Raw genomic sequence first — 15792 nt, 5'->3', positions numbered from 1 at the left:
GCAAGCTCCTATTTGTTACCAATTGGTAATAATTATCAGAACTAAGACTTGTCAAAAGACAGACCTGAGGGTCCAGATCATCATAAGATGAGACCATGTGTTTCTTGGTCAGATCATCAATCCCCATTCTGAAACTCACAAGGGGTTAAAGCTGTATTTGTCTCGATGATTTTGTGTACTAGGAAAAGTTACCTAACTGTGAACACATAGGCATGCGCCTTATCCTGGAGCCAGCACAGAGTGATTTTGTTCCACTCATTACCTTCCATTCCCCATTTCTCATTACTCAACACCAGGCGTTTCTTTGTGAGATGTGAAAATAAACGTGCAACCTATAGTCCCCAAACCTAGTGACTTTCCAATATCTGAGATGTAACTGACAGGCATGAAACAGAACAACAATAACTGAGTATAGTGAATTCGTTACAGTTTTAGAACAAGGAAAAATTAAAGCGGATCACCATCATTAAAGAAGATTGTGCAGGAAAGCTTACACCTACAAGGATTTAAACAAATGAAGGCCCAAGATTTTCCTATTTGAACATCGGAGGCATCACTTTTCCTGTCTTAAACCAGACACTAGCCAACTGGGGATAATGACCGAGATCCTTGAGATGAAGTTGCCAAGGTGTAGAGCAACTGAAGAAAAGGCCTCATCTTGTCAACCAAATAGGAAAGACAGAAAAGAGGGCTATTAGCTATCAAAGCCTAAACAACAGCCCCTTCACTGCCCTTTAACCTGGGTCTTCTAATGACAGAATTTGACTGTTTTCTTTATGATGTTTCTAAGGCATTTTGCTGGCCAGAACTGTTGTAGGTCCCTTTTCACAGAGTTTTTGTTGTTGTTGTTGTTGGTTGGTTGGTTTTTGGTACCAGGGTTTGAACTTGGGTCCTTGAACTTGTGAGGCAGGCAGCTGGAACCACTGAGCTAAATCCCTGGCCCCAGAGTTCTTTCTGCTTTGACAAACTTTGGAATCTTCAACAAGAGCAAGAAAATATGCAGTACTTACTATATGTTAGGGACTACTTCAAGACTTTTAGAAATCTGTTAATCCTCATAAAATAATTCTGTGGTAAGAGTTACTATTGTCATCCCATTTACTGATAAGGAAACAATAGCACAGAGTAGTAACATGAACTGAATACCTGGGTTCCTCCAGAATTGGGATGTTAAAACTGTAATCCCCAATATGATGATGTTTGGTGTTGAGACCATTGGGAAATAACTAGGTCATAGGGGAGAGTCCCCCATAAATAGGGTTAGCACCTTTATAAGAAGAGGTGTAATATAGATTCATACTCATTTTCTGTCTCCCTCTTCTTCTCCACTCCCTCTCCCTCCTGCACCTCTCTCTCTCTGTCTGTTTCCTATGAGGTTACACTAAAAAGGTGCTAGCCATCTAAGAAGCCAGGAAGAGGATACTCATCAGGAACTAAATCAGCCAGCACATTGACCTTGGACTTCCAGCTTCCAGAACCATAAGGAAATAGATGTCTGCTGTTTAAGTCACCCAGTCCACGTGTTTGTTACAGAACCCACTGTGAGACAATTAGCGTGACTAAGATTTCACAACCAGTGAGTGGAAGATGTGGATTTGAATCAAGAGAGTCTAAATGGAGTCCACATCCTTAATCTCCAGGTTATAAAGCAAACCTCAGGGCACTGTTGTGTGCTGACGACTGCTTGGTACTGCCAAGCAATGGAGGAGCCAGAACACAGATCTCCTAGCTGGAAACAGAGCAAAAGAATTTATGCAGGAGCTGTAGTCAGATCATAGCTTCACCACAGTATGAGAGAGGGTTAAAAAAAATCCCCACCAATAACCTTAGAGCCTGGTGTGGAGGTGGGGGTCTTCCCAAGAATAGAAGCAAAGTAAGGTGATGGTCTGGAAAGGATGGAATGCAGGGCAGTGTTTTGGGCATTCCAAGTTCATCCTGTTCTGTTGAAATAACATTTCCTGACAGGTTACCCCAGTATCTCTGATCTTTTATCTGTGCTGAGATGTTAATGCAATGAACCACAACGAGTGTGATTTGGAAATTGTTGAGTTACCACCAGAAACTGGAGAATCTTTTCTTGCTTAAGTTTCTGAAATTAGGTTTGGCCAGAGTATGTGAACTCTTGGCACATTTGCAAAAGCAAGACCTGAGTTTTCTTCTTCTACATACTGTCTATTCTGTCAGCAAACGTGAACACTAACTTTGGGTGGGCGATCTGGTAGGTGCTCGAGGAATAGTTGAAGAGATCTGCCCTCAATGATCTGCCAGTTTAGAGAACTTGATGCCTATGTGATCAATGGCAAAGCAGTGACCACAAGGAAAAGAGCAAAAGGTTCCCAAGAGGTACAGAAGGGAGGAAACTTCCAGAAAATACGAAGAGCAAGTCATGACTCAGCAATGCAAGAAGAGGACCAAGGTCCCTGGCAGAAGGGACCACTGTGCAAAGCTATGGAAGTATGAGAGGACACGCTGACTGCATGCACTAAGAGGGTGGCATCCTGAGGATTCTCCGCATGGCTCATTTTCCATTTACTCCGGATAGTTAGTGACAAGTAGTGGCAGGTGGTGGGAAGAGGAAGGGATTAGTAACTTTCTCCCATATTCTCTGCATTCCGCAGTACTCCCCGCTCAAGTAATAAAAAGGACAATAGAAAAGTCTGGCCGTTATCTATAACAATCCCACAAATTGTTCTTTTCTGACTGCTGAGTCACAGCAGGAAATTTGTGCATATTTCTTGTACCCCCGCGGCCAAAGCCTCAGGATGACAACGGCACCAGCTCCCAGCCTCCTATTTCCTGTCAGTAGCACATTTCCCCCCATCTGATATTATCAGATTCTATATTCATGGTACCCTTCTTAGCATATAGATGGAATTTTCAGGAATTTTTCATAAAGGCTTCAAATAAAATTAACCCCAATAAACACTCTTTAAATGTTTTTCTTTTCAATGACTGTCGCTCATGACCTGTGAGACTTATTCCCCTTTTGCTGTTTCCAGTGGGCACAGCATTAAGAACATAACAGGTTTGGACAAGCTATAAGGAAGGGTTAATTCCACAATTTCATGGCAACGTTTGGTACAGAATGTGTGGTAGGTCATATTTTACATTTGTTCTGTTACACAAGGCCTTCCCATATAATCCCCCCACCAGCCACCAGCACCCAACGAACCTACTTGCTGTGGCTTTGTGTGAGGATGCCTGGCTTGTGACTTGTCTGACAGAGATCAGAGAGTATCTTAGAGACAAAGTAGAAACTGTCTTTCTTTCCGATCATGATAACCAGAAATGGAAAAGAACACGGCGCCAGAAATAGTAGCACCATTTACTCTGACAGAATAGGAAACGTGTTCGCTGTGGGATCCCAGGCAAGCAACACCTGGGTGACTCCTCTAACCCATCTGTCAAAGAGAAAGGATGGCATGGATGCCAATGTATTTTCCTAAGCAGAGTCTAGAGCAGTGCAGTTTTGTATCCAACTTGTACACCGCTGAACTGTACCAAAAGCAAGGGCCTAAGATAGTGGAGGAATCCCCTAGCCAAGTGGCAGGCAGAGACTGTCAGGGATTTTAATAAAACCTTACTTATAGTCACAGCTTGGAAGCCACATTTGCAACTGGCTGTTGGGTAAAATAAATGCGTGGTTATTGTACGCATCATTTGGAGTGCAGTTGAGTAAACCGTTCTAACACAGAAACGAACAACGTTTGTTAGGTGCTATGTGGGGAAGTAGAAAATGTATGTGCTTCAGCGTCCAAAATTATGGTTCTTATTCTCTGCTTGGTTTCTCTGTGACTCTCACTCACTACAGCCTAAGTCGTTCGTTCTCAAACTTTTTCAAAAAGCACCCCTATCTACAAAGACAGGCAAAAAGTCTCATGCTTGGGAATTTGGGGGAATCCCAGAGCCACCTCCTGCATCGTAACATCCTGCTTCAGATACCCTGATTGATCACAAAAATTCTTTGTGTTTGAATCCATTTTGTACGTGTCCCTGAAAAAAAAAGTTTCTTGTGCATTCTTCTTACATAAAACATAGGGTCCAGAAGTTGCACCAGGCTTGTGCTGTGGATTTGGTCTGTCATTAGGACCTCACGCTGTCTGTGGAGGGAAGGAGGAAGTTAAGAGATGCACATGAGTGGGCCCCTCATTTCTGATGGTTTGACGGCATGATTTTTCAGTTTCCAATAGTGTAAAAGTAGAAACTGCCCTTCCAATTTTGAATTTGGATCTTCTCCTGGGAGTGATATGTGGTAACATGCTGTCTTGTTATGTCAGTCAGTGGCAGCAGCAAACCACAGCTCCCCACAAGCCACGTGAGCACCAGGGTACACGAGCAATTTTCTGTATGCCATATGGCCAAGCTCCAACGTTCAGTGTTTGGGCAGCATTAAATGCACTTTCCACTTAGGATGTTTCCAATCTATGATGGATTTATTGGACTGTAACTCCAACGTAACTCAAGGAGTATCTGTACCCTAAAATCCCGGCCTAAGTTATTGTACAACTGAGAGAACTTATATCATTGTAAACTAATAATCCCTAACCTGGAATGGACGCCTGACATGGCCCAACTCAGCAATGTCATGTTCCTAATTTCCCCACTCACAAATATCTGGCTCCCTTTACCTAACCATCAGCCTGAGATAACGATGTGTTCTCTCCCGTAAGAAGTGAAGCCATGAGATAAGAAATGTCTGGCATTATCTCTCCACAATTCATCTACCTACATTCCAGGCATATTCGTCCTTGGGATGGTTAATCTTGATGTTTGACATGACGGGATGGAGGTGCCTAGAAAAGCTGGTAGAGCTCACCTCGGGGTATGTCTGTAAGGGTGTTTCCAGAGGTGATTAGTGTGCAGGTCGGAGAGCTGAGGAGGGAAGGCCACCCCTCAGTGTGGACCTCGGCCAGTAGCCTGGGCACCCAGACAGAAGAGAAGTGGGAGCTGACGTGTGTGCAAGCTCAATTCTTCTAGAGAAGATGCATTTTGCCCTGCTACTCTCACCTGCGAATGTCGGGCTTGTACCATGGATTCTCCAGGCATCTTTCAGGCTTTGGGCCTCTGTCTAGGACTGGTCCTTGGTCCTTGGTCCTTCTTAATCCCGAGGCTTCTGGATTCTTGGACTGAGGACCCACTCCTTTCCCTGGCTCTCCAGCCAGCAGACAGCACTGTGGCACTGCCCAGGAACCCTCTCACTGCATAAGCCAATCTAATAGATCTCCTTTCACACACATCGTATTGCTTCTGTCCCTCTAGAGACCCCTGACACAGTCTTCGCTTTATCCTTGCTGCTTTCACACACAAAGTATCTGGCCTCTGTCCGTAGGTGCTACAGTCCCTACTCCCTCTTGCCTTCTCAGGGACAATACTTTGGTTTATTTCCTTGTCTCACCCTCTGCTCCCTGATTCCCATCTTACTCCCTTTTAAGATTAAGGTTTTCCTCTAAAGAGGAAGGTAGAAAAGGAAAGTAAAAATGTTCCCCGTGGAAGCTTGCCTAACAGCACAGGACGCAGGCACTGATTATCATTGTTACTTTAAGGCAGAATTGTAATTAGAGTATTAGTACTTGACTATGTATACACAAAATCCATTCACCTAAGGTTATTCCTGCAGGTGATTTGTTATTACAGTATTCCGGCATCGCTGTGGCATTATCGCCCCCTAGTGACAATGTTAACTACTCTGTCGAGCCAATTGAAAAAGAACTGGACTTCTCCAGAGACCGTGGTATTTACTTTTCTCCAAAAGGGTAGGAGGACTTTTTCTGTCTCAGCCTCACCAGCACCTTTTCCTTAAAGGGACCCTTCTTACTCTCCTCCTACTACTCCTCTTAGAACACAAATTTTGTCTCTCTCAGGCACTATCCTTCCAGGAAACTGTCAGAGCCCTGAAGCCTTTTGGTTTCTAAGAACTGATAGTGGACACCGGCACAAATTCCATGTGACTGCAGCTGGAATTGCCATGACCTAGGCTTTCAGGCAACAAAAAAATCACAGAATGCATAAAATCATAGAAGCACTGCCAATAATCAGACAAGTGATGTTCCATGTGGTAATTGCGCATTCTTAGGAAGTATCATCTATACACATACAGTATTCTCATGTTTCAGATGCATATTCATTCTCCAAATCCAAAACATATCCATAAGACACAATTCGACTACTCAAAACAAGGCTTTCAGACAAAAGAAGGAGGAGGTGGGTGTGGTGAACTGTATTTCTAATTCATAGAAAATGCTTTGCCTGAGTTTCTGCTGTATACTCTTTCCAATAGAGAGTTTGCTTCTCCCACAACCTAGAGATGGATCTATTTATCCCTAAAGAAAATAATTTCATTGTGATGTTTTGAATCTTAAATGTCTCCCCAAAAGCTGACATGTTGAAGGCTTGGTCCCTCATGCGGGATTCTTCAGAGCTGAGAGGTGGTTTGGATCCTGAAATCAATGGATTAAGCCATTGACAGAATTGTATTTTAGTGGGCTATTAGGAGGTGTTGGAAACTTTAGGGGGTCTTCTTGGATTAAGAATGTCACCAAAGATCCTTGAAGAGTGTATCTTGCCCCAACCCTTTCCCCTTCTTCCTGGGTGCCATGAGGCAAATTACTTAATATTTCTGAGCCTCCAGATCTTCACTTTGAAAATGACTGTAATAATACCTACCTTATTCATGTGTTGTAAAGAGCTAATGTGATGGGACATTATATGTACAGCATTTGCAAAGTGCTATGTGTATCACTAGCTGTTATCATTCCAGTAACTGTCTTTATGGCTATTCAAGACCTTATGAATGGTCTTGAGGAAGAAAATAACATAAAGTCAAACCAAGATCATTGTTTGAAGCAGAAACAATATTTAGTCACTTAAATGAGATTATGAGTAAGTCATGGACAAATAATATCTTTTTCCTGCCCTTATTCTTTTCTCTGTCTCTGTTGCAGGCAGAAATGTAAAGTGGCATCCAAAATCTCAGGCCCGTGGTGTACACCCCTGGATAATCCCTAAATAAACCTGTGAACGTGGGTGGAGTCTGTAAATACTATGGGATGACACAGTCATGGATAGGTTCTGTTACATGGCAAAAGGGAAGGTATTCTGCAGATAGATGAGTATTAGTATTTCCGCCAGTTAATTTCAAATTAAAGGGAATATTATCCTGGGTGGGCTTGGCTTAATCAGGTGAGCACTTTGAAGGGGATTCTAGAGGGCAGAGGTAGAAGCAGCTTCAGATTCTCTCCTAGTGGCCTGAGGAATCAAGCTACCATGCATTCTTCTGCTACAAAGAAATGAATTCAGCCTATAATCACATGAGTCTGGAAGAAGATCCTGAGTCCCAGACAATGCCCCAACCCTGATGCCAGCTTTGCAGGATTCTGAGCAGAAAGCTCAGCTATAGCCTGGCCTGTGAGGTAATACCTTTGAGATAACAAGTACATGTGGTTTTTAAGCTATGACTGTTGTAGAAATTTGCTATATAGGTCTAGAAAAGTAACACACTCTCAATAACTCCAAAGACACTGACATGATGTATATTAGTGCTTTAATTTCTCAAAGAATTGAGAAAAGAATCCAGCTGTAGATTCTCATTTCAGTATTTGATTGCTTCTTAGACTTGTGGGTTCTTTCGAAGAACTTATTTTTTACTTCCAAATATCTGGGATTATTTTCAGCTATTGTTTGGAAAATATTTTTCCTTGCCCCTGCTTTCCCTCGGTCTCTCCCGACTTCTGGAACCCCCACTTACACCACACTGGAGTGTGTAAAGTTGTCCTTCAGCTCACTGGCACGAGGTTCATTTTTTGCTTCAGCCCTTTTTCTCTGTATATCTCACTTGGGGTGTTTTCTATTGTTATCTCTTCTTTTCACTAATCTTTTTCTCTATAATGTTCAATTGCTCATTAATCCCATTCAATATTTTTTTAATGTGATGCATGATGCTGGACCAAAGTCCAATTTAAGTCATTCCAATATCTTGTATGGTATGTCTGTTCTTTCCTCCAGTTCTTGTAGCATATGGAACACAACCATAATAACTTATATTATTCTCAAGTTTTAATGTCCTTGTCTGCTAATTCTAAATCTGTGTAGGTTCTGGGTCAGGTTGTTTTTTTTGGAATCCCTTCGCTTGCAAGGCAGGTGGTGGAACCACTGAGCTAAATCCCCAGCCCTCTGGGTCAGTTTTGATCAACCTTTTGTCGCAATTGTGGGTCATGTTTTCCTGCTTCTTTGCATACCTGGTAAGTGTTTAATTTGATCTTAGACTCACTGGGAGCCAGGAAATTTTGTGTCCCTGTAAATATTCCTAACCTTTGTTTGGGGATGCCCATTACTTGGTTTTGCTTTCATAAAGTGTCAAGTGGGACCATAGCACTGTCTGGGGCAAGGCTAACCTTTCGCCACCACTGAGCACTCTAATCTGTGTCCACGAGTTTTGCTAGTCTGCCTGGTGAAAGCCACATGGAGAGCTCTGAGACCCTCTCGTCCCTTTGGTTGGTTCTTTCTCCAGCCCCAGGTAACTTTCTCATATGCAAGCGCCGGTCTGCTAAATACCCAACAGGACCCTCTGCAGTGCTTCGGGGTCCTCTCTGAGTCCCTTTGCCCTGCAAATGCTGGCCACCTTCTTCCTTCCTGGACTCTTAGCTCTTTCTTCTCAATTCAGATGCCCACGGGGCTCTGCTGCGATTTCTGCCCCTGTACCATCACCTGATAAACTTCTCAGGGCAGTTGCCCAGGACAATCCCAGAATCCACAGCAGCTGTCCCTCTCTCAGGATCACTGCCCTCCACTGCCTGACGGCCAATGTCTCCACAACTACTGTTTCATATATTTTGTCTGCTCATTGCTCTTCAGTGAGTGAGAGAGTAAATCTGGCATTTATTTTCCACCTGGTTAGGAAACAGAATCTATCGATCTCGACCATGCTACCTCAGGAGATAGGGCAATTTGGGAAGCATCTTTCTACTGAATTTCTTGAAGCTGTCTATATTTATGATAGTTCTACAAATGAGATAGTTTTTTCTGTTTTGCTCTCTGTTTTAACAGGTTGAGGAAAAGGGTCAGGTAAGATGTCTCTTTTCACCTCTTGTGGCAACTGCAACCGTTTTTCACCTATCTCCTGATAGAATGGGAAATAAAGAAATTTTAAAATTGTTGCTGATAGCAAGCCAAAAGTACAAGAAAATAACAGGCCAAATGTTTCCCTCTTGAAGTTTGAGGTGCTATCTATTATATTGGCTCTGAACGTTTGGAAGATACAATCTTAACTCACTGGGTAGTATCCTTTGAGATAAAGATTTTCCCTGATAGGCAAGTATCTTTGCTAATATCACAGCAAGTATCTGTCAATGTTGCCCTTTTAGCACTTATCTGGTAAATATCCAATCTAATTACTAGTCTACTGGGATTAACTCAAGAGGGGAACAAGAAGAAACTCAGTGGGAAAGTTTCAGGCCTGCCTACTCTGGATATTTTTTCAATTACTCCTTTGAAGTCTTCAGGGACTGGGTACTGAAAGGCACCACTGGAGCTGTTAGCTGTAAAACCCACCAGGAAAGCAGAATGTTCCGCACTGCAAGGCTGGCTATAGCACACCATGGCTGAGCAGCACCACTCACACCCCCTGTTGGGAAAGTGAGATACATTTGGAGAAAAAAATGAAGGGTTTTGTCATGGGATCCTCTGTATCCTCTGCTGCGTGGTAGAGAAATTCTACCAGGAGATCCCGGCAGGTAAGGAGGACTTTAAGGCACGTGGAGCGGCCATATCCTAGGCCTCCAGCCCAGACTTCTCTTGATCCACATGATTACTCCATAGAGTCCTTGAAGGTATGCAGGCAAGGTAGCAAGCCACACCTGAAGGCCAGCCAGCAGCAGCCACTCAGGCCACTGAAGAGCTGAGCGGGAGTTTCACGTTAGCACATTCCCCCTCCATGCAGGCTCCAACTTCAGAAACAAAGATAAATGACGTTTTCCCTCATCTGTCCCTTAGTGCTGGCCTGGCAACCCCACTCTTTTCTCAGCTGCCATGATGAAGATTCCACCTGCCAACACACAGATAAAAGGTGGCTCTAAAGTTACTGTGGGCTGAAAGTGGAGCCCAGAGGAGTGCTTAGAGGTGCCCAAGAAGGGAGGGAATGAAATGTAGCAGTCATTTCTGCAAGTAGTGATGCCGGTGCGGCACTGTGAGGTGAAGAAACTGAATTTTCCTTTTCCTGTGGGAGAAAGACCAGGGTATACTCATGCACCTTGACTTCTTTGGGAAAAGGGCCAAAACCTTTCCCCCTTGTAGACAATCTCAATCTCTATCACCTATCTATCTATCTACCTGTCTATGTATGTCTTTCACTTTATCTTTCTTCTCTCTCTGATTATCTTCCCTCTCTCCCAGGCATTGCCACTTTCTTCCTTACTGGAACAAAATACCTAACACCCACAAGATAAAGGAGAGGTTTATGGTTACTGTGCATGATCAGCTGGCTCCAAGGCAGAACAGGGCCACAGAGAGGCCTGGTGGAGGAAAAGCGGCTTGCATCATGGCAGCCAAGAAGCAGAGAGTGAAAGAAGGAAACTAGGAGGGAGCTAAACCCTACCAGATCAGGCCTCCAGTGATGCGCCTCTTCCTTTTCTGACCAGATCCCACCTCCTAGCATCACATGTCTCTATGGCAACTCCATGATTCAGCTGCCTTTTAAAAGTTCCACCTATGAGTGCAGGAGGCCTTGTAAAAGATGAAAACCGTATCAATCCCCTTGGCCCTCAGCCCCTCTTACATCCTAACGTCCCACCTGTGCCCAGCACCCTCCTCCTCGTGCTATTCTCCTGGCAGGATGCAGCCAACTTTCCCAGGGAAGAGCTACAATTTCTCTCCAAGTAGTGTTGACTACCAGGCCCTTGTGCAGCTTTCTTGGAAGGAGAAGGTAATTGTGGAGCCAGATGAAAGAGAGAGTAGAGGGACAGGGGTATGAACAGGAGGCTGAAGGTCATGAGGCTGTGAGAACCCATCAGGGAAGGGGAGGGGGCTCCTGTAGAAGAAAGAAGAACAGCCTTGAGTTTACTTGGCGGAGTGTGATGCACATTTTGATTTTCCTAAAGCTTTTGCCCTGATACATCAGGCTTGAGGACAGTGACCTGTGTTGGTATAGAAATGAAATGTAACCAAGTTCATGAATTTAATAGATAGATAAGTGGGAGGGGTAGGGGAAAGGAAAGAAGGGAAAAAAATAGAAAAGGAAAAACATGGACACGAAAGTCTTTGTAAATAGGGAAGGGTGGAGGGGTGGGGGGGGCAGAGGTATGGGGAAAAAATAAGAACCAAGATACATCACGTAAAGGCACAATATCCCAATGATGAATGTAACTGTCCTGTATACCTGAAATGGACCACTAAACTTAATGGGAGAAATAAATAAATAACAGTCTTGTTCAAAACCACGTGGTAAATGCCTCAGCCTGACCACAGCCCAGGAGGCAGAAGAATCATGAGTTCAAGGTCAACCTGTGCAACTTGGCCAGATTGTGTCTCAAAACAAAAAAAGGGATAGGGGTTTAGCCAAGAGCTAGATGACTTGCCTAGTGTTCAGGGGCTCTGGGTTCAAACATGAGCACTGAAAAATAAACACAAACTATAGGGTCTGCAGCACCTACCCCAGAGCACCTGTTGACTCTGCTGGGAATCTGCATTTATGATAGTAGCAGAGACGATTCCAGCACAGGTGTGAGAGATCTGAGAACCAGACGCAGCGTCTCCCAGGCACCTACACCAGTGATCTGCTGACATCCTTGTTCTTGATCCACAAGGCTGGAGCAAGGCTGGGACCAAAACCGCATCAGCTTTTTTCCAGCACATTCCAGCAGAGGGGGGAAAAAAAATCCAAGTCTCTCAGAGAAATTTTGTTCTTCCCCTCATTTTTTTTTTCAGGTCTTCCAGCACCCAAACTCCCCTGGAGCCTCAAACAATATGTTCAAGACCAGCAAGGGAAAAAAGAAAAATCACACCACTAATTTGAAAAGTCTCAGTGCTTTGTGCCCATGTCCTCCCAAAACTGGAAGCAGGGAAAATCGTTTAAATATTACTTTTCTTTAATTGTGCGAATATCAGCGTGTGAAAATTGCCATGTGTAGCCTTAGTTGTTACAGTGTTCTAAAAGGAGAGCCTCTCCAGCTGCCATTCAGCAAGATTGTTTCTCTTTTTACACTTCCCCAGTAAGCTCTAGGCACACTATTAGACCTGTACAATATCTAAATACAGTTCAGAACTGATTCTTAAGAGTAGATGTCAATGGAAGTCTTATAATTCTATGAGATTATTACAGCAAAATGTACCGTTAAGCTGCCGTTCTCTGAGTGATAACCCGTGAGATTGGTGTTTTCTCTCTGTATTTACCCAGTTTGTGTTGAGTGAGCAAACATCATGACTGTTGGCCTAATGCCAAGGTTCAGGGAACAATTGTTCCCCTGTTCATGGGCTTACTTACTTATTTCTGGTTGTTCTCTGCAAGAATTGGTCACACAAATCCCTTCAGGGAATATCTAAAATATGCTTGCACTCTGTATTTTGAGGTAACTCCATTAATTCGTTCCTGGTGTTATTGCAAGCATTAGCACACACTTTGCAAAAATCTTGATTATGCAAATGTCTTGTCCTGGGGTGCATGTTTTCATGACAATAGGCTGGTATGGTTTTCCTTAAATTTTCTTTGTCACGCAACTGTTCATAAACAGATTCACAAGCTTTCAAATTACACTTGGTGGAGTGGATTGCTGAGACAGAAACTTCGGATCTCAGCAAGACAAAGATTGAATAACTGCGGGCTGCTTTCCAGAAATACAATGATTGGGTTGAAATCTCTGACAAAGAGACACGAAGAACGGGAACAATGGGGACTTTAAAATTAGGTCTTTGAATTTAAGATGATACTCGAAACACCACCCGCTTCTTACAATCTGGTGCTTTCTTTTCTTTCTTTCTTTTTTTCTTTTCAGAAGCTACAATGTCCCCTGTGCTACATCTCTGATGCAAAACAGGGGACAGCACAGAGAGCCTTTGTCTCACAGCCTGAAGCCCTCCTGTTGATCAGGGTGCTCCAGGGAAGCAGGGGCGGGTTTGAGCAGCTGAATGAAGCCACTTAAAATGTTTTACAGGCCTGGGAGTTCTGCTACTTAATGAGATGAACCCCACAGTGGCGCAGCTGTTCTCAGGGGGTTTCTCTCCCCTTCTGGAAGCCATGCAAACTCTTTCCGGTGGTTTGGGTCCCACATAGTTGTTTAATACCTTTCTTGGGAATTACTTGATCATTTAAAATCAGTGACAAGCCAATGTTTTCCTTAGAAGGTTAGATAATAAGTATTGTAAGCTCTGCAGGCCATAGGATCTCTGACAAGATATTCAGTCTGCCAGTGCTAGCACCAGAGCAATCCAAGTTATATGGAAACAAATTGGAGGGTCCGTGTTCCAATAAAACTTTATTTACAGCCAATAAAATTGAATTTCATGGAATTTTTACAAATCACTAAGTAATATTCTTCATTTGATTTTTTTTTGACCATTAAATAACATGATATCCTTTCTTAGCTCATGTGTCAGATAAAGGCAACCAGCGGGCCAGATGGGTCAGTTTCCTAACCCTTGCTTTACACCAACAATGGAGTGCAAGTAGAAATAGCAACATAGCCATCAGCTTTCCTCATCTGCCTCATCTTTAACAAGCACTCAAGACGTTAATGTCACCAGAGTAATTGTCAGTGGGGACTGTTTGGGAATGAAAGCACATCGTTTTTCTATTCATAAGAAGAATGCTAGTAAAGTCAGTGAACTTGGGTTGGGATCAGAACTGATTTCTCTGTGTGCTTTTCCTACTTCCTCAAAAAGCTCAGTCTGGACAGAAATAAGGAAGTTTTCTCCACGTGGAGTTTGAAGCCCCTCACTCCGTGTGACCACCCCCACCTAATATCCCAATGCACCGATGCTGTAGGGACACAAAGCTGGTGTAGCCGTCACGTCTCCCAATTGTAATTTTTTGGCGTAAAGATCTTCCCAGACCAAAGATTCTGTGATAAATTGGGGACAGTGTGGTTTTTTTCTTCTATATTTAATTGTCTAACAGATTCTCCTTCATTTTCTCCTCATTCCTTTCTCCTTCTTCCCTTTTCTTTTTTACTTTCTGCCTTTTGAAGTAACAATTTGATGATGTTCACAGGTGGTCTACACCCTTGCTACTCAAAATGTAGTCGTACTTGTTACCTTTGCTTTCAATATAATTAAGTTCATTGTAAGTTTATGTAATTTAATTTTATAGTGCCCATGTTCAACAATTAGATCCAAATCTTCCTGGTAATCGGCTCCTGGGCATGATCCAGTGCAAGCTGGCCCTGCACGCCCTAGGAGTGGGGCATTTTCACAGCTTTGGATGATGGCCTAGAAAGTTCCAAAGCATATCCGTGTAACACATTTGGATACCACTTCCTCCATTCTCTGTACATTTGTTTAGCGAGCCTTAAAAGAAAAAAAAAAAGTGATGCACAGTATTTCACTCTTACAGTTCTACAAATACCCATTAAACTTCCCTGAGAAGATTTTATGGCTTTTCGTCGCATTGAATTATGCTAGTTGAGAATTTTCCAATTTCCAGTTGAAACATTTAATGTGACTTATTGCACCTATGAATCAATACTATCAAAGGTGCTCCCCCAACAGAGGAGCTTTGCTCTAACTTTTCATTCACAAATCTTTAGTGCTTGTTGTTCCATGATTATAATACTTTACCTTGAGCTACATCATCTCTTTCTCAATTTTAGTAAAAGGAAAATTGACAAAAATCATTCAAGCACAGTAGGAGGAAGGAAGAATGGAATGCATTTAAATGCTATAAAGCAAAAAAAAAAAAAAAAAAAGCTGATTCCTACATCAGAGTTGACCATTAGCTCCTTGGAAGGATCTAGAACTTTTACATTTCCAAGACTCCTTAGTTGTATTCTTCCGTTTGGATGCACGGAGAAACTGAATCAGGCCCCCTGGTGTACCCCTGCCGCTCCCTCAATAACTAGGTCCTGGTAGTCTCGGGAAAGATAGCTTCGCAGGACAAGTTTGCAACCTGTTAAATGAGGGGTTGCACCGTAGATCTCTAAAATCCCTTTCAGCTACTTCCTTCAAGAGAGCTGAAAAATAAGATGGGAAGGAATCCAGAAAGGGCAAACTTGTTGCTCATTTGAGCAGTCCTGCTAGACTGCCTTTTTTGATGGGTTCCACCCTTTTTTATTGAATTGTCTGGGAGAAGTATGCAAACGGGATGCTCTCTCCTAACCATGTGAACAACTCATAAAATGCACCTTCCATAAAAATGATTCGCGTGGCCCATTTGGCAGCTGCAGGAGCGTTTATGGTCCCCCAAGAGTCTGGTTTTCTTCCCCTCTTTTCTGTTTGTGTGACCATCTTTTCTCAGGTCCCCTGTGACGCTGCAACTGCAGCCGTCTTTCTACACCGTCCCCATGGCGACTGAAAACAACTCGGGTACCCGGGCAAGGCGCCGGGTTGGAGGCGTGTCCCACTGTGCCTCACAGAGAAAAATAAACAACTAGAAAGTCCCCGCACTATGCTTAGACTCCAGTATTGTAAAAACCAACTGCCAGGCAGCGGGCCCTGCCTTTCCCTCGCTCTGGCTAGAGCTGCATCCTCGCCGGGATCTGGATCGCTCGGGTTCTCAAGTTTTCCGCTGCAAAAGTCCCACGGCCGCCGGGATCGTGACGCGGGTTATTAGGGCCGCAGCTCCAGGCGACCGCCCCGAGGCCGGGCGACAGG

The sequence above is a fragment of the Fukomys damarensis genome, unplaced genomic scaffold (assembly GCF_012274545.1).
Source record: "Fukomys damarensis isolate Sample0158 unplaced genomic scaffold, DMR_v1.0_HiC HiC_scaffold_10, whole genome shotgun sequence".
Lineage (NCBI taxonomy): Eukaryota > Metazoa > Chordata > Mammalia > Rodentia > Bathyergidae > Fukomys > Fukomys damarensis.
Note: the sequence above shows the minus strand (reverse complement) of the source record.